Genomic DNA, 15806 nt, shown 5'->3' on the forward strand with positions numbered 1-15806 from the left:
TTTAAAGGACACAGTTTCCTAAAACATTTTAGGAAAGAAAGAAAATAACATTTAAAATGAAATTAGAGAGCATGAGGAGAATCTCCATTCTTCAAGGTTTTTGCTGGAGTTTAAGTTTGAGTTAGATGTATGTCATAAGACAAATCTTGAGCACATTGCATTTTCTTTTATTATCAAATTGCTTTTGGTCATTTTGAACAAACTTTTTTCCATCATTTTTATGGGAAAAGGCTGGGACCTGGAGGATTTGGCCAAAAGTGTGTTAATGTGCCAACATCAAATGAATTCCATGAGTTTTCTAGTCATTAAAGCTGGATTCCCTGCCCATAATTCACCTTTGCTCAGTTATGCTACTCCAGGGTGTTCTAGCAAATGGGGAAAAGCAGGGGGAAAGAGGTTTTCTTGGCTCTCAAAATCAAATTACACCTACCAAGAAAGGAAAAGAGAAATTCTTCAGCAAATAGTAAAGCTTGGTACTGAATTCTGCACAGGAAAGTGACCTAAGCGTGCTCAGAGTTACCTTTCATTGTTCCATTCTCTTGGCATTCCATGGCTGGGATGATATATGTATTTTTAGGACAGTGATTCAGTGGACTCAGATCCTAGTCATTCTGGACAACTTTGGCTCGGTGTGACAGGGAAGGCATGGTCTGTGTTCTTTTGGTCATCAACAACAAGAAGAAGATACATGGTTGTTAAAGATGTAAGGTTTGAGCAGTAACATGTCTGCAGTGGCACATATGATGGATTTTTTTGTCACTTTTCTGCTTAGAATCTTTGAATAGTTTCTTGTTCATTAAAGTTTTTTTTTTAATTTATGGAATAAAACAAGCAATTCCATAACAATTTAAAAAATGTATGATTGAATATGAAACTACAAATTTATTATATACAACTTGCTGTTCCTTTTAAATATGTAATAGTTATTGTGTAAATTTCTTTATTCCCTCCTTTTATCTTCCCTTCCCCTGATAAGTTTGGATTAGATTATTTTTAAGGTCCCTTGAAGCTCTAAACCTATTTCATTAGTCTATTGAAGCAGTGTGCCATAGAGAACAAAATACTGTACTTAGAGAATGGACAATATGGGTTCAAATTTTACTTCAGATACCTATTAGTTGTTGACTCTAGTCAAGTCCCTTAACCTTTCAATAAATAATTTCTTTATATCTAAAATGGTATAGTAAGAGCACTTGATGAACATGGTTTTTAGAGATGATATACTGCATGTAAAATATATTACAAACTATAAAACACTATATAAATGTCAACAATTATTATTATCCTCTTTTCCAGCCTGAGCGCATATAATTACTCCTTTATTCTCACCCAAACTCTATGCTCCAAAAATTTGGAATACTTACTATTCCCCATTATTCCCTGTGCATTCAACTCTATACTGGGACTCAAACCTTTTCCTGTCATCTTCTTCTGTTTCTGCTTCTTAAAATTATATACATCCTTTAAGACCCAGCTGAAATATCATTTCCTCTTTGGAACATTCTTCTTTTTTTATTGGTGAGATGTCTGAAGCCATATTTGAATTCAGGTTCTCCTGACTTAAGGGCTAGTACTTTGATCCACTGCACCATCTATTTGCCCCTGGAACTTTCTATGATTGGCTCAAGTGGAAGTAGATTTCCCAGCCTCAAACTTCACCCTCTCTCCTGTCATATCTGTCTTCTTCCCTAAATTTTATATTATGGGTGTGGGTATGGGTGTGTGTGTGTGTGTGTGTATGCATGCACATGTGCCATCTCTTCTCTCCTAACTGTAAGTTCCACCGTGGCTAAAATATCTTATTCACATTTGTATTCCTTAGAATCTAGCACATAGTAGGAACTTTGGTAAATTGAAATATTTCAGGTGATTAAGTAGAAATTTAACCCTGAAAAGTGAAGTATGGTGTCAGTTAGGGAGATGAATTGACTACATATATGACAGTAACCTAGAACAAACCTAATAGACACATGGGAAATTTTGGAGCCTAGAACAACTTGATATAATACCATGTGTAGATTACCTATTTTTTATTAATATTCTTGAACTAGCTTTATGTGGCTAGAAGTTGTCTTTCTGGTTCTTTCTAACAAATGACCTAATATTTCAGATTTGGGGTTTTGTTCTTGTGAAGAACAGGAAAAGACCAAACTGGGAATGACAATGCTCTGTGAAAGTACCTTGGACTGGGAGGCAGACATCCTAGGCTGCCTCCCTGTGTAACCTTGGATAAGTCCACTCCCCTTTCTGAGACTGTTTCCTTAATGTAAAATGAAATTTTTGGATTAAATCATCTTTAAAGTAAGCTGCTTTCTAGTAGTACTTACTCATGAAATGGAGCAGGATACTTGATTTTATTTAAAAAAAATACACACACACACATACACACACACACACAAATAGACAAGAGACAGAGAGACAAAGAGAGAGAGAGAATCCTGTCTTGTAAGCTTTGAGTAGTTAACAAGATCTGGGTTATTTCACATCTGGGTTATTCAGACTTGTTTGTTTTATTGCTTTAAAACAAAGAATGACAGTGTGTGGAGATCATACTCCCAAGGATGTATGGGAGTTTAAGTCCCCTCGGATATTAAATCATAAAAGAAAAGTCCATTTGAATTGGAATTTCTATTGTCTTTGGACCCAAACAACTAGAAAGATGATGAAATCAGATGCCTGCATTCATCCTATTTGCTGTACCTATAGCATGGCATAGAATTTAAAGGATACTTATTGACAATAACTCCTTTATTGAGATAGATTTATTATTAGAAGTTATGGATGCCTTTCAGAGAAACCACAAAGTTAATTTTTTTAACCTTCTATAATGTAGTTACATGGAAGTCTGATTGCAATAATACTTTGCAATTGTGCTGTAACTGAAGCCACAGAAAACTGCTCACCAGGGATCGAAAGCCTTGCAAACAAGTCTCTCTAAGCCTGCATGAAAAATGCAGGCTTATCCCTTGGTTTTCTTGTTAAGCTTTTCTGGTACTTTAATATATGTCTCCTGCTACCCCTCAGACTCGGCACCCAGGCCCAGGCCCCTCACCAAAGCTGCCACTGGGGCCCCATGGTCTTCTTAAAAGCTCTGCTGTGGGGCTTGAGAACATTTTTATGGAGGTGGCTTTATTGGAAAGGATTGGATTACAGGGTATGGTGAGTTGGGCCCAGTCCTCCCATTAATGATACTCAGAAGAGTCCTGATAGATGCCTTTTGGCATGTCCTGTGAACATAGGTCCTTTCCTTAGCACGAAAGAATCAAGACATAGGAAGAAGCCTTTGAGATAGGTCCTGCTGCAAGAGCCCTTTTAAATGGAACCCAAGGCTGGGCCAGCTAATTTCAGGCTTCTTCAGGAGTTCAGATATAATATGTAGGTAAGAGAATTCATGATTTCTTAAGAAACTTAGTTTTAAGTTTAACAGGAAGGATTTCAACACAACTTGATTAGATGGAGAAACATATAGAGCTGTTACTAGCAATTTTGGTACTGAGACAATTCAATTAAGTTTATGGTAGAATTGAAAGAAGAGGACACTTTTAGGCCACTGCTAAGAATTCAGGGGCTCAGGAGGAGGTTTAGGAAAGCCTAGGCAAAATATGGCTAATGTGGCCATTTTCATGTTAGATGTTTTTTTTTTTTTTTCAGTAATTACTAATGCTAAGTTTCTATGGTCCTTAAGAGTTTCCGTGATATAAGCCCTCTAAATTTTGGTTAGCTTGCATTAGTTTTGTCTTTGCCCACAGAGGCTCTTTTTTTGGAACTTAACCTCAGTACCTAAGCAAGATGGGTTTAAGTGGATCCAGCTACTACTGATTAGTTCCAAAATCTAGATCTAGAGCTTAGAAGGACTATCTAGGTCCTTTGGACCAGCACTATCATTTTTTTTTCTTCTTATGAGGAAACTCAGTCTCAGAAGGTTTAAATTGTCTGCTCAAAGTCAGACAAATAATAAATAGAAGCAGCAGAATTCTAGCCCAGAGCTTGTGGACTTCATGTCTAGCATTCTTTTAAAAATAGTAGGAGACAGTTCGTTGGTGTAGTGGATAAAGCCCCAGCCCTGTAGTCAGGAGGACCCGAGTTCAAATTTGGCCTCAGACCCTTAACACTTCCTAGCTGTGTGACCCTGGGCAAGTCACTTAACCCCAATTGCCTCAGGGAGGAAAAAGTATTAGGTCTTTTACTTCTTCATGGCTAGGAAAAGGAAGAAAAAAAAAGGCGACACATGTAATATATGATATTATATATAATAAATGATAAATGACTATATATAGATTGTTTTCTATTTGGTACACAATCTGCATGTGATGTTAGAGAATGGAATTCAATGAAATTCAAGAGACAATTATTATGGGCATGCTGCATATAAGAGACTTTGCTCGAGATTAGTCTATTCATACTCAAGCCCAGGCTCCCATTAAATTATACCTCTAACTCCAATTATGCCCAGCTACTGAATAAATATTCCTAAAGCTCTATTTTCATCACTTAGCATCCACATATTTATCTTACCTCTCCTTTGTCTCAGCCCAAGTAATCTTATATTGATATTTCTCTTTTTTAGGCAAATAACTTGCTTCTGAGATTTCTGAGGACAGGGCCTATATGTAACATAGCCTTACATCTCCCTTACCACCTAGCTTGAAACTTAACAATCATTAAGAAATCACTGAATAAATGGGAGCTATTGAATAAATGTGAGCTAATATTACAAGGAAAGTGTGTGATACCAGATATATACACTGTTGCTATTTCTTGAAAGTTTATCATTAATATTCTTTTACCACTGGGGAATACACTTGACAAATACAGGGAAACTAAAGATAAATACATCTCATTTCTCCTCTTCTTTCCTCTCCTGTCCTCTTCTCTCATTTGAATTTTTTCTGTGCCTGGCTAAAGTCAGTCTCTGTCTGTCTCTCTCTTCACCCCACTTTTCTCCCCTCCTTTTCTGCTCCCCCCTCTCCTCCCTTTTCTTTCCCCCTCTCTCTCTCTCCCTTTTCTCTTTCTCCCCCTCTCCTCTGTCTCTTTCTCTCCCTCCCCCCACTCTCTACTCTTTCCCCCTTCTTTCCCCCCTCTGTCTTTCCCCTTCCTTTTTAAAACACTCTTTTTCCCTGTAGGTTTTCATATCTTTTATTCAGGGACAAGAACAGCAGAATAACAAGAAACCAGCTGTTCCTAGCCTTCCTGAGGTTTGGAATCTTACCTGGGGATGAGGAAACAGCTCACTATCTAGCTTAGGTGATTATGAAAGATGTTCCACCCAGGAACACTAAGCAACCCCCAGTCAGAGCTTTCACTGATGCACAGAATAAAAGGCACTGCTAGGAGAGGCAAGCTGGATCAAAAGCATCTCAGATTCCTGTATTTGGGGGCTGTCAGAGACCCTTTCTTTAGGCAAGGAGAACATCTCTCTGCATAGGTGGAGAAATAGGATCCTTTTTTTTTTTTTAATTTCTTTTGAGGGGCTTAGAAGCTGCTCTGCTGATTCAATTGTATAAAAGAAGATGATAAGAGGAGGCTTTCTAATTATGTTAAAGACAGCACCTGTTTTGCCCAAGAAGGGCAGAGCAGTACAGAAGGACTGTGTGACTAATTCAGCTGAGTGGTCAAAGGGCTGAATGGATGAAGGAGGCCATCCAGTATGTGAAAGTACAAAGTGACTTGTACACTGAAAAACAGAGAAAAGAAAATGAGTGTGGGTGAGGATGAGATGATCCAGGGTGACAAAAGACGTCTTTGGAAATTAAATTTGCTTAATATGGTTAAAAAGAATTAAAGACAATAAAATAACAATGCAGTTTCTACAGGCCAACTCTCCTGCTAAACAAACACCAGCCATCATTAAATTTTCCAGATGCAGGGAATAGTTTCCAAAAGATGGATTCCTGTTCCCCTGGAAAGCTCCCAAGCAAATTATGCCTCTTTATTGGAAGCAAATGAAGAAAAAAGAGAATCATAGAGGAGTGGGGAGCAACCTAATTGAATTAAGAAACTAAATAGTGCAGTCAGGGATTCCAGAGAGCCTTATAGCATTGAGTTTTTGATGGACACAGGCTAAAGTTTGGCACTACCAGAGGGGTGGACAGTTTGGCAGATGGACTTGGGTGGGTGAAAGACTAATATTTCTCTTATGAACTTGTGCAATCTTTTATATTGTAGTTATTTGTTACATGTGTTTGAAAAAGAGCTATCTTCCTTTTGGGCTGCTGGCTCCCCAGAGGTAGAAACAGTATGTTATCTAAACTTTTTATTTCCCCTGAGATACTGCGTTCCACCCAGGTGCTTAATTAGTGATGAAGTAGAATGAAGGGAGAGATCTCACAGATGCCTTTGTTCTTTAGGGATATAGTAGTTCTGTCATGGGATCCACAATTAGATACTGACAGGATTTATTGGAAGCCTCTTTGTATCTTCTTTGCGAATAACTGTATATGTCCCAGTTATCACCTCCAGCTAGATAGTAAGCTCCTTGAAGGCAAGAACTATTTTGTCTTCATCTTTGTATTTCCCAAGCCTTATATAAATATTTGATGAATTGAATACTTTATCAAATTTCAAACTGACTTGTTGAATATCAAATTTCATTATCATGTTCCTGAAATTAATAAATGTAGTTAATACTTAGTTCTAAACTTGGTTCCAAGCAAATTCTTCACTTTTCCTCAAGTGGATTTAAGAATTAGTGACTCATGATCCAAATGTGCCCACTAGGGTCCATTATGCCTTCTTGATCTCTTGGCAAGTGAGTCTGTGAAATTTATTTCCTTACCTTCTACTCTTCTTCTCCATCAGTTTTTATTGATAAGACACAGCAATAAGGGAAAATCTGAAATGGTTGGGATAAGATAGCAGTTATAACCATGGCAACAAAAATACCTTATTTTTGTGGAGTGCATTACGTTTTTCAAAACAGTTTAATACTCATTATATCATTTGACCATCATAATAGCCCTGTGAAATACAGTTATATTACTATCTCCATTTGGCAGATGGGAGGGAAGGAAGGCCAAAGTAATCTTGGATGAATAACAGTGACATTTGATGTTTAGTCATGTCCTACTCTTTGTGATCATATTTGGGGTTTTCTGGGATGATTTATTCCCCAGTTCATTTTGCAGATGAGGAAACAGGAAAATGGGGTTAAGTGACTTGCCCAGGGTCACACATTTGGTAAGTGTCTGAAGCCAGATTTGAATTCAGAAAGATGAGCCTTCTATACATTATGGTGCTACCTAGCTTCCTATAACCTCATCTCATATTTATATAGTGTCTTTCTTACAAAATAATTTATTCACCTAGTTGTATTTGATCCTTATGATGGCTCTGATTATTCAGGCAGTGCAAGTGTTATCTTTAAAGCAGTATCTTCATTAGTGGCAGGAGCTCTTTCCCCTGATACTGATTGGGATCCATTATAATTTAAGTTCTCATAGCCCTAAGATCAGACTTGATCAGAACCATACATCTAGGATGTATGAGGCGCAATATTTAAATCCAGGTTTTCCTGACTCTGAGATGGGTCTGTTACACCAAGTTGCCAAGAGGTCAAATAATATCTCTCCATTTTACAGATAAGAAAATAGTAGGTTAGAGAGGTTAGGGATCTCTCCCAATACTAGCATAATGATTTATATACAAGCTTAGTTTTGTTTTGGGAATTTGGGGAGAATTTAGGAAAGAAACAAATGTATAAATTCCCAGATATAGGGAATTCATAATGAGGAAATTCTGTCTGTGCAGATTAGTATAGGCATTTCTGCTATAATGTGACATGCATTTCCCCAAAGTACCATACTATGCAAAATCATATAATAAAAACACAGGATTCATGGGGAAACGGGATTAGGAGTATGCTACTCAAAGATTTCATCAGTGTCACATAAAAAAAGAAAGGAACATAATAAAATAATGACATAATTTCATACATGTTAAATAGTGAAGTCATTTTCTTTGGCCAAAAAAAAAGGGTCTTTCTCTCCCAGATTCATTCATTCATTCATTCATTCATTTACATTTTTTAAGACTAGGTGAAAGAGAAGATTCTTTAGCACAGTTCTTTACCTATCCTTAATCACTGAATTCAGTGATGCGGCCTCAATCAAACTGAGACCTGTTAATGATCTGAACTTAAAAAGGCCAAGGTCTCCCATTTCGTCCAGGGCCATCTCCAATCATCTTGATCTATATCTGGCCATTGGACCCAGGTGGCTCTGGAGGAGAAAGTGAAGCAGATGATCTTGCACAGCCCTCCTTCATTTAAGTCCAATTCACTTGTATATCATGGCATCATCTCCCTAATATCATTGTTCTCTTGGAAAAGGAGGGACAAAACAGCAACAAATAATAGCAATATCCAAGGCCTTGGGCTGCTATTTAATGCACATCCTAGTTTTCACAGGGCCTGACTGGCAGTCTCCCCAAAATTGAGTAGACCATTATATTAGGTCTTGGGAGTGTCATGGGTAAGGTGAGCAAAGAACCAACCCTCCCCCTTCTCCCACTCTTCATTAGAAAATAAACAATAAATGTGTCACTTTACCTTGGGAAAACAAAACAAAACAAAACCTTGTTTGCTTGTGGAAGCAGACATAGGGAGAGTTGTGAAGTGATGCTGTTTTCTGCATTCTTGCTTTTTCTTACAAAAGAAATTGTGTTTAAGTAAACTTGACATTTATGGTATGCTTAAAGCGGTCCCTATCAGTTGTGGTGGAATAAATTCTTGATTTCAAAACTAGCATTATAGCATAACTAACTGAAATTGCTCTAGAACTTAGAGCGCTGAAGAGCTAAATCCAAACAGGACTTGAACCCAGGTCCTCCTGATGCTGACGCTCTCTATCCATGACATCACACTGCCTTCCAGAGAGATACCATCTAGGAGTTAAAGAATAAGTGTTTGTTGTTGAAGCAAGTCATCTATATTCACACAGAGGCAAAGCACTCTTTGAATCCATTCTTGAACCTTTTCAACTTTCAGGCTTGTCCTGCTTTATCATCCTGGCTCTCTAAAAAGGGATACAAAATATTTTACTTTTTATTTCTGCAGTTTTCTTTCCATCTTTTCCCAGGTTCTATTCCTCTCTAATGCTAATTGGAATTACAGAAATAAAAGGCTGAATACCTGGCCTTCACTTCCCACTTTTAATGCTCTGGCTGGAGCTGCTCTCCTTGAAACCCATTGAGGAAACAGTGTGAAGCTCTCTCCTCTATTCCCTCAAACCTTTTTTTGTTGGCACTGGGATATTGCAACAATGAGTAGGGACTTGAAAAAGGTCCAACAGCAGCAGCTGCATCGATCATAGATATCAAAGCGGCTCCAGAAACCCAGAGAGAGCAAACAATATTTAATCAGAGTGAGATTCATGGGTCTCAACAGGCCAGGGTTACCATACAAAAAACAAATCTCATGGTCCAGGAGCTTCTGGAACCTGTGTGACTGACTGGCTTTCTTCGACCCAGCTGATAGCATCTTTCTCTTTCTTTGAAGTTCTTTCTATTTTGTTTTCAATCCTTCTGAGAAGAGGCTCCCCTTGGGCTCATCACCTTTTACTTTCCTGGATTTTATAAACAAAATTATAGCCTAGGCAACCCAGAAGGATAACTCTTCTCCAGAATATTGACAAGTGGTTAGCCCTGTTGTGTGAATGAGAATAGTATAGGGAAACTCTTTTCACTATCTCTTCCTTTCTGTCCCTCCCTTCCTTCCTTCCTTCCTTCCTTCCTTCCTTCCTTCCTTCCTTCCTTCCTTCCTTCCTTCCTTCCTTCCTTCCTTCCTTCCTTCCTTCCTTCCTTCCTTCCTTCCTTCCTTCCTTCCTTCCTTCCTTCCTTCCTTCCTTCTCCCTCCCTTCCTCCCTCCCTTCCTCTCTTCCTCCCTCCCTTCCTTCTTTCCTTCTTTTTTGACAGGAAGATCTTAGATTCTGAACATAGGGAAGTCTGAAACAGATGAATCATGAAGGTGAGAACCCTCAGAGGAGACAAGAGAGGGCTTATTTTGGATTTGGACTGGATTTAGGAGGGAATTTCATTCCCATCTCCTTCCTCCTTTTCTTCCTAGCCCTCACTTTTAAAATTCTGGAATTTCACAGGATAGTGTTGCCAGCACAAAAGGGACCATCATTAGAAGGTATGAGCTCAGTAGGAAAGTGCTGATGTGCATACCCAATAATTGCTTATTTTTTTTTCGCCACAGAAAAAAATCACTAATCTCAATCTAAGAGACCTTGGCAGTGGAAAGAGAAAGAGCCCATTCCTGGGGACAATCCACCTTTTTCTTACACCATATAACTCTCTCCCTGGAATGTCATGGAGGATCTTGTAGAACAAATATTTTTAAACTGTGGGTTGTGACCCCATATGGGTTCATGTAACTGAATGTGGGGGAGTGATGAAATTATGACATTATCAGTAAGTGTTTGATTTGTATACCTATTTTATATATGTATGTATCTAGGAATACATAAAAATTTCTTGGGAGAAAAGGAATTACAAATGGAAAAAGTTTTAAAAGCCCTTTTAGAGTAGGAGTTTTTAATTAGGGATCTATGAGCTTAGGCTTTTATTTTTTTGTTTAGTATTTTGACAACTTTCAGTATCTTTGGTTTCATTTGTATTTTAATCATTTTAAAAACATTATTTTGGGAAAGGGTCCATAGGCTTCACCATAATACCAAGGAAATCCATGATAAAAAAAAAAAAACAAAATAAAAGAAGATTTTAAAGAAATAGTTAAGAATCTTCACACACCTATTCTAGGCCCTTATGGTGACAGAGGAATTTTTCTGAATTAAACATTTGTGATGATTTAGGCTATTTCTACACAATGTTATAAAATAGATGCAACTTTGCTATCTCCCACTTTTTCTTTTGCTTCATTTCTACTCTCTTTCAATGATATATCCTATACTCATCCTTTCCCCTCAAAATTTAGTTATCCAGTTTTCTTTTCCCTTAGGCTCATGCTCTCATCCACTCATCCATGTAATTTATAGCATCTACTAACCACCATGTATTGTCATGTTTTGTGGAGGAAACGAATAGATAAATTCTTGTCCTCAAGAACTTTATAATTTACTAAAGAAATTGCACAGGATCATAGATTTAGAATAGGAAAGGACTTTCAACATGATCAAAATCTGAGCTTCATCAGTTTACAGATTAGGAAAAGGTCATGTAGGCATCAAATAGCAGGGCTAAGATTTAATCATACATCTTCTGACTTTTTGTTGCATCCATTATACCATGCCTCTTCTCTTGAATAGTTAAATAATATATACATAATATAGAAAATGCTATATTATATCGCATGGAAATAAAGATAGGGTCTTGAAGTAGATCTGTGATTTTGTTGTCTTGAAGTAGATCTGTGATTTCGTTGTCTTGAAGTAGAGCTGTGATTTCGTTGTTACAGAGAACTCTTAAATGAGGGAAATCCTTCTACAAATATGTCAGAACCTTCTTTGTAACTTATAGTCTTAGAGCTTTGCTTAAACCATGGATAACTTATGTGAGTTATCCTAAGACCTGTGTTAGAGATAAGACTTGATCTCATTCTTCCTGGCTCCTTCAAAGTCAGATTTCTAACAACTATGTCACAATTATGTATGTATGACCATATGTAAATAAATATGGGTGCCTTTCTCTCCCCTATCTTTGATGTAGCTAAATCACCATTCCTGGGTATAACTTGGAAACTTGGGAAATGCTAGAGCAGTTTTTTGATCCTGTATGATTCCTTGGGTTTTCTAATAGACTAGTGAACCTGAACTCCATGAATATAGTAATGGGACTATCCACTTCTCATCTGCCCATCTTCTTTCTGGCTTTAAAGTATAAAGATAATTTTCCCAGTTGTGTGGAAGGGTATGTATGTGGAGTGTTTCCACCCCTCTAACCTCCCACAATGTTCTGCCTAGGTAAGCCTATGCTTGGAATGTGATATCTTCCTTTTTTGAGTTCTCCTTTCCTTGATATAGGTCCTTGGGCCAAATCAAAAGGCCACCACAATGGGAGTAAGTAACTCCTGCAAAAAGACTGCAGTACTGTGATTTCTGTGACAATAGTAGTGGAAATAGACTGATAGCAAGGAGAGGTTCTATATCAGGAAGTGAGAGGCTACCAGAAAGTAAATCCCACATAGCATTTGACTCTATCATGCTTAGTTAAAATGGTATGTAAAATAGCTAATTAGAAGCCCTGTAAAAATTATTTCTCCCTCCAAATAGGCTTGAATATTAACATCCCTTCTGAATATTTGTCTTTGGGCAAGCTCGCCCAGTGATGGTACTGAATCCTTAAAAGCCTCAGGAGATGAGGAAGAAAGACATGATTTTTCTGTAGTGGTTTAGGTGCCTACTATGCCTAGGCATTATGCTAGGTGCTGGTGATTCAAAGACAAAAAATAAAGACTACCTCTTCTTTTGCTTTGTAGCTTCTTCTTTCTGAGTCTTTCTATATCCCCACACAAATGTAGTAGCTATTATTGCTTTCCTCTTTTTTCCCAATTCTGAAGTTAAGCCACATGCCCAGAAAGTGACACCTGCCCCTGGCTACCCCCAAACACTTTTCTGTAGTCACACAACTAGTTCTTTGTTTCTTGAATAAATGATGTAGCTCATCCTGACAGAATCTATGACCTGATCTAGGGAGCTTCTTTGCTGTGTGCTACAATGTCCCTACCTCTCCTTGGTGTGTGTCAAGTCTACAGTGATACTGCCCCACCACCTCTTCCTTCAAGTGTTTACAGAGAATTTTTCCTGGTGGTATAGTTTGATTAGTATTCTCAAAGGAGGGAGCAGAGAGAGCCTTCTGGATCCTGTCCAATCTACCATAAACATCTTGGTAGAGAGTCCACTGGGGCTTCTTGGAGACAAGGAGAGAGAGCACAGAAGGTACCCTTTGCCCTTACTAAAATTCTTCAGATACTGCTCTCAATTAAGCCAAGCAATAGATTAAAAGAAAGGAAATTCATCCTGATGAAAAACACAGCACCTTCTCAGCAGAATGAGTACCTAATTCTGGGCATGGTACCAGACTAGTACTAGGGCATTCTACAAAAAGCTTTAGATAGCATTCACAAATCCTCTGTGTCACAAGCACTATGGTCCTGACCCCTATTCTTCAAATGTTGGAAAGCAGGAAAAAGGAAGAGTATGTAAGAACAGCAATTTTCTGGAGCTATGCAAATAGGGGCAATGGCAGTAATGACCAACCTGTCTAAGTACACATACCTTATTGCCAACCTTTGCTCTATTATCCAGTCAATCTCCTCTGTTCCTAGCTAAAGCTTGCATCCTAGTTTCATAAGATTGGATCTGAAAGGGAGTTTGGAGATAATTTACTCTAATTCTTTTCAATCTATATCTATGAGACTTAGATTGATTGACTGATTCAAGACCACATATGTAGTAAGCTAGAATTTGAACCTAGGTCATCTACCTCAAAGAATATAAGGTCCTGGAAAGGAAGGACTATTTCATTTTTATTTTTACATTTAGCATTTAAAACATTTTTTTTGTACCATAGTGAGTGCTTAATAAATGCTTGCGGATGATTTATTGCCTCTCCTGTACCACATGAAACTTTTGTACAGAACAGACTTTCTCCCCCTTTTCAATAAAGGAACACCTGACTGTGTAAAAAGGAAAGCCAAGGAACTCCATGATTAGCTCATTTTGAAAAAAAAATAATGATAAGAAATGAGTCAATATTATGGCACATTGCTTGCATGAACACTTCTATAGAATTAACAATGTGGTAAGAGAGAGCCAACAGATGTTCTAGGAGACAATACCTTTAGTGCCCAAGAGTTGGCTCAGAACACTATGACCAGATTTATAGCTAGAATGCTAGTTAAATGTTGTCTCTGGGGAGCAGCTAGATAGTGCAGGACCAGCCCTGGAGTCAGGAGGATCTAAGTTCAAATCCAGCTTGAGACACTTAACATTATCTGTGTGATCCTGGGCAAGTCACTTAATTGCAGTTGCCTTGTAATAAATGAATGAATGAACAAATAAATAAATAAATGCTGGCTCTACCACTCACTACCTGTGTGCCCTTGAGCTGAGCACTTTTATCATCCTGGCCCTCAGTTTGCTCAACCATAAAATAAAGACATTGGTCCCTAAGATTCCTTCAAATTCCATATCAATAATCCTAAGATTGATTTGTCTCAAGTGGCTGACAGAACAGTATCATATACAGTAGATTTTCATGGTGGTATGGCGGGGTTTGCTCATTTGTACATTAATGATGTTATTTATGGGTCAGGTCACTGTTATGTGGGAGTATATCTAACTCATATATATTGGTGAGAACATTGTGTTAAATAGAACATCTTGCTATTGGGATGACTTTTTTGAAGGAAAAAATTCACTTTTAAATTGCTTGTCCCTTATTGGGTTGAAATATAACTCCAATGAAATATTCTACTACTCAATTAGAAACAAAGAAATAGACTAGTTCTTCTAATTGGTGAAGGTCTGAATCAATATGAAAATAACCAAATGACAATTGTGAAGAAGGATAAGCAATTATTAGTTCATAGACTCTTTAAAGGAACGTCTCAGATCCTATTAAAATATGTTAAGTATTTATTTTCCCATATTACCATCTGTGAATTGAAAAAATTTCATCTCCTGTCTGAGTAGTTTTGCTAAAGACTTATTCTTCCTCTTCCTCATCCTTCCTCACCCTCCCAAAAAAGGGGGTAAAGAAGATAAAGTAGGAAATTTAATGTCAAAAATATCCTACTTTTGTTCAGACACATTAAGGTAGTAGAAGAATTATACAAAAGTGTTATAAAGGAAGCAATTAAGGAAGCACAGACATCTAGGTGGCACAGTGGATAGAGCATTGTACTTGCAATCAGAAAGACTCAACTTCATGGGTTCAAATTTCATCTCAGACATTTACTAACTATGTGATCCTAGACAAGTCATTTGATCCTGTTTGCCTCAGTTCTTCATCTTTTTCTGGACAAAGAAGTAACAAACCACATCTTTGCCAAGAAATACCCAAATAGGATCACAAAGATTTAGACATGATTGAAATGCCTCAATAGCAACAAATCAAAGAAGCATATGATTAAAAAAAGATGTGAACCATTTATGTAATGAAAGCAAGGGGTGGGCATGTCATGTGTCCATTTGAAAGTATAGAGATGTCAAGAGAAGTGAGGAAAGCTTTTGGTAGATCTCTTCTGGTGAGATTATGGGAGATCATTGACAAAAGTCACACAGGATGATCAGCCTTAGGAACATTATTATATGCATCATTAGCTGGAATTTTCATATTGATGAGATCAGTAAAATATCTAAACTGATTTGACTGGGGATATGTATATGGGTGTGTGACTTTGTTTAGGGTTCCATCTTTGCCACTTTACTGGCTAGAGACTAGAACCAGTTGAAACCAGCAAAATGAAGTTGAATGGCTCTCGAAAACGGGTAGCTATTCAGGAATCAAGCACTAAATGCTTAATCTAAAATATGACTGGGAAGGCTGAAGCTGGCTATTTCCTTAAGCTCAGGGGTTCTAAGCTGCTAAACCTGCTTGGGTGTCCCCACTAAGTCTTGCACCAATATGGAGAGGCTGCAGAAGTGGAGAGCCTAAGGAGTGTGCCTGAGAACAACCTAACTCAGATCAGAAAAACAAAGCACATTAAAGCTTCTGTGTTGAGCACTTTGGGGATCAGACCTGTGAATGGCCTCTGTACCTCTAGTCTGATAAATACAGAGAGACAGAGTCTCCCCCAAAATGCAAACAGACAAACTAAAAGCACCTTTAAGCTAATTTGTCAAGTC

The sequence above is a fragment of the Sminthopsis crassicaudata genome, chromosome 2 (assembly GCF_048593235.1).
Source record: "Sminthopsis crassicaudata isolate SCR6 chromosome 2, ASM4859323v1, whole genome shotgun sequence".
NCBI classification, from domain to species: domain Eukaryota; kingdom Metazoa; phylum Chordata; class Mammalia; order Dasyuromorphia; family Dasyuridae; genus Sminthopsis; species Sminthopsis crassicaudata.